The 5025-nt window shown below is 29.6% G+C and overlaps 1 pseudogene; it reads right to left on the reverse strand.

Annotated features, from left to right (window-relative positions):
* Positions 1 to 3300: 3300 nt before the first annotated feature.
* LOC149237006 (protein GRAVITROPIC IN THE LIGHT 1 pseudogene) lies at positions 3301 to 3951 on the reverse strand (annotated as a pseudogene).
* Positions 3952 to 5025: the final 1074 nt, after the last annotated feature.

Raw genomic sequence — 5025 nt, forward strand, 5'->3', positions numbered from 1 at the left:
CAACAATCGGTCCTCTGCCATTAAGTTCACCATGGAAAAAGAGGTCAATGGTTGCCTCCCTTTCCTAGATATTCTTATATCTCGGAGTAAGGTTGGATATCTCTCCCACTCTGTGTTCCGAAAGAAGACACATACTGAGCAATATCTTCATGCCGATTCCCATCATTTCCCTACTCAGAAGTTGGGTGTTCTTAACACCCTCGCTACTCGTGCCCTTATGATCTCTGATTGTGAGAGCTTTGATAAGGAGAGATCCCATCTCCTTAATGTCTTCGTGGAGAATGGATATATTAGGCGCCTAGGTCAGAAGGCTTTCTGTAAAGCCTCTAAAAATGCATTAATTAAGAAAGAGCCAAAAGAGCGTCGTCTAGGTGTCCATCTTCCCTATGTCCAAGGAACCACAGACAAGATTGCTCGGATCCTTAAAAGGTATGATATTCCCTCAACCTTTAGGCCCCTCAGCGCCATTCGCAATTCCCTCCGATCGATGAAGGATCCCGTTAACCCTAAGGACATGAAGGGTGTCTACTTTATCCCTTGTTCATGTGGGACCCCCTATATTGGGGAAACAGGACGCTCCATCCATGAAAGGATCTGTGAACATGCGGCTGACCTAAGACATGGGAGATCCAAGTCTTCAGCATTGGCAGAGCATGTGGAAAAGGCCAAGCATCAGGTGTGTACTGAGGAGGCCAAGGTTGTTGCCAAAGTTTCTCAGTTCCATCATCGTAAATTTAGCGAAGCTATTGAGATTGAAAAGAGGCTGAGCAATCTCAATAGAAATGATGGCTGGAAAATCAGTAGGTGCTGGATTCCGGCACTCTCTTCTTAGTCGGTTTTTTCTGCCTCCTCCTTTTTTTGAACTCTTAATAATATATATATATATATATATATATATATATATATATATATTATATATATATATATAATATACATATTATATATATATATATATATATATATATATATAATATATATATAATTTTTATTTTTTTATGATTATTATTATTATTATTTTTAAGACTAATTTCTATTAATATATATAATATATTACTAATATTATTAATATATTAATATCAAGACTATATTATTAATATATATTATATTTAATAAATAATTAAATAAATAAATTACCTATATTAACACTATATTTAATTAAATTAAATAAATTACCTTTTCTAACTAATCATTTAAATTATTTTATTTATTTATATATTTTTAACCCTAACTTTATGATTTTAATTAAAATATATATATGAGAGAGATTATTAATAAATAAATTAATAAATTACTTTTATTCTCGTCCCTAACAACCTATTATTATAATTATATTATATATATATATATATATATATATATATATATATATATATATAATATATAAATAAATAATTATAAAACAATTTTAAACAATTTAAATAAATAGTAAATTATCTTTTTAAACTAATCACTAAAAGTATTTTATTTATTATATTTTAATCCTAACTTTTATCTTAATAACCTAATATTATAACTTTAATATATATTTATATATATATATATATATATATTTATATATATATATATATATAATATATATATATATATATATATATATATATAAATAAATAATTTAAATAAATAAATTAAATTAAAGTTTTTTAAAACTAACCATTAAAAGTATTTTATTTATCTATATATTTTACCTAATTTAACTTATTTCCATAAATAATAATAATAATAATAATAATATTAAAAATAATAATAATATTAAATTAATAAATAATAATTTGACTACTAATATTATTAATATAATAATATCAAGACTATATTACTAATATAATATTAATTATATTTAATAAATAACAAAAAAAATTAGCTATATTAACACTATATTATTAATATATAATAATAAATAATTTAATTAAATTAAATGAATTACCTTTTCTAACTAACCATTTAATTATTTTATTTTATTTATTATTTTTAACCTTAACTTTATGATTTTAATTAAAATATATATATGATGATGATGATGGTGGTGGTTAACGTCCGCTGAGACAAAATAATGGTCTATCGGACCTAAAGAAACAAATTATCTATTTTGATTTAAGATTTTATTCCTATGCTCAAAAAGCTCGGAGAGAAGCCTCCCGAGCTCACTATAATTTTGCCATTGTAAAAGGCTAGGAAGGTCAGTATTATAACAAAGATTGTGAAATTGAGATCTAATGTGGTTATACGCGGGGCACTCTAAGAGGAAGTGGTTTTCATCCTCGATGTTCCTATTCTCACATATATGGCAGATCCTTTCTGTCCATGACGTTTTAGGAACTGCCCAACGACCTGTTTCACTATGGAGCTCATGAGAATTTGTAATTCGTTATATATATGTGTGTGTGATTATTAATAAATTAATTAGTAAATTACTTTTTAAGCTAACCATTGAAATTATTCTCGTCCTTAACAACCTATTATATATATATATATATATATATATATATATATATATATAATATTAACAATAATTATAAAATAATTTAAATAAATAAGTAAAATATCTTCTTAAACTAACCACCGAAAGTATTTTATTTATTTTTTAATCCTAACTTTTATCTTAATAACCTAATATTATAACTTTAATATATATATATATATATATATATATATATATATATATATATATTAATTTTTAAAACTAACCATTAAAAATATTTTATGTATTAATATTAATAATAATAATAATATTAAATTAATGAATAATAATTTTACCTCGGTCCTAAGTTAAAAATTATCCATTGGTCGATTTAGCCGTTGGAGTCTCTGCTCAAACTATTTAACATGCTAAGCTGGATCTGTTTCTTCAACTTGTCCTGATGATGAACCACACTTGTTGGTTCGAAACGCGTTGACAAATGTCTGTCTACATGTGATTTACGCCAAAGTTATTCTTTCAACTATTATGGATCACAAAAGCCTCAATTCAATCTACACAATATTGTCGATCATTTGACTAAAATAACCATAAATTTTCCAAAAAAGTATCCACTAGTATAAAAAACATCTTTGAATTCCCTAGAACATCTCTTGGAATTTCTGCAAAGTTTTATCAGCTTTGAATTCCCGAGAACATCCCATGGAATTTATCCAAAGTTTTGTCATCTTTGAATTCCCCAGAACATCCCTTGGAATTTCTCTAAATTTTTCTCAGAAACTTGGAAAACAAAACACAATGCATTTACGACAGCAAAAATGAGTACTCCCACAGATTGATCTTGAAAACAAAAACTAAGGAGAAATATTTGATACACAACAATGAACCTACAGATCCTCCATGGGAGGTGCTGAGAACGAATCAAAAACATTAATTGCAGTATCAAGTGTTGCAATAACTACATAGACCAGGCATCTCACTATGGCTTTCTTGCCAACCCTCAAACCGGGCATCACTGTAAACCCTACAGCTGTAGGGTTTGGATTTTCAGGAAGATGCAAGACATTGCCTTCACTTGCAACAATATTGTCAACATAATGATTCATATTCACAAAATTCATGCTATCCATGTAGGAACCCTCAAAATTGACCCCTGCCTTGACATGAAATTTAGACAGAAGCGGGTCAAAAGAAAATGCAATCCTGTGAACCAACCACACAGAGTTGGAAAATTTGAGGAATTGGCTGTAAAATTGGCTCGTGGGGTGGAGTCCCCTACCTATCTGGTGACTATGCTCCAAATTTTCAAAGAAGTATTCTTCCATCCTCGGATGCACTACATTGAGAAATTTCTTCATACAAAATTTCCCAAACAAGTTGTCTAGTGTGAGAATGGACTCCAACTTTGACGAATCCATGTTTTACATGTCCAAAAACTGTCTGAAACAATCATTTCTATGCTTCTCAGGATCTATAATGGACGAGAGGCTCCCAGTCAAATAGAAATTCTCACTCTCAAATCCACTGAAAATTTTCATCCAGACATACGATTGAAATTCCAAGTGTCAACGTCTAAGTCAACATATTCCTAAGGACCAAAATCCATGTTCTCATTCTAACAACAAGAAGGATATTACTGTAGATTATCAAGGTACAAGGGTATTTTTGCAGAGTATCAAGCTCGAGTTAGCAGAGGAATGTGCTAAGACTGCTGAACAATATCTAGCAGATCGTGAAGGATGGATGGAGAGATGGCTGAAAATTTCATTGAGCTAATGGGATCGTTATTATCCCCTACAACACGTATTAACAAAGATGATGACTCCTTGGAAGAATTCCTTTGAATCACAAGAATATGTCGATAAAGGAAGAAAATAATATACAAAGGCACTATGGCTTATTTAGTAAGGAATCAGGATTGAAACAATGATTTTTTCCGAAAGTTGCAACAAAAAATTATGCTAAGAAAGAATGAGACACTTTGGAGATTGTCTATCAAGGCATAGGCAAAGTAAAATAAAGCAAGTTGCAGATTCTTAGGAGTTTTAAGAATATGAATATGAATTATTTTGAGTATGTTAATAAGTTTATGACTCTGGTAATGAATGCAGAGAACAAATCAAGAACATATGGTGAATATATAAGTGAACATAATATTGTTGAGAAAGTTTTGAGGAGGCTACAAATCAAATTTGATGTATTATCAGTTGTCATTGAAAAGTCAAAGAACCTAGAAGGGCTTTCCAAAGATGAGCTTTTGGGATCCCTGCAATCCCATGAGATAAAGATGAACATACATGATGACTCCTTTGATACTACAACATCGTTGATATGGGCAATGTCCCAAACGTTATATAGTTGTAGCATCGCTAGAAAATAATATGTCATAGGCTTCGATTGGGCCTGTGACCCACCACACTAATAGTAATAGGAACAAAAATCAATTAGGAAAATACAGATTCAAAAGTAGAAAAATTGACCATGAACAAAAGCAACAGAATGCGAGCCTAATTTAAACATTATTTGGACGTTCACAAGACTTTGAAACTCAAGGTTGACTTTCGATGAACTTGTTGACTTAAGCCATATATGCTATGAAAAATACTCAAAGA

This window comes from Pinus tabuliformis, chromosome 8 (genome assembly GCF_031772625.1).
Source record: "Pinus tabuliformis cultivar Carrire ecotype Pingquan chromosome 8, CPIR1, whole genome shotgun sequence".
Classification (NCBI taxonomy): domain Eukaryota; kingdom Viridiplantae; phylum Streptophyta; class Pinopsida; order Pinales; family Pinaceae; genus Pinus; species Pinus tabuliformis.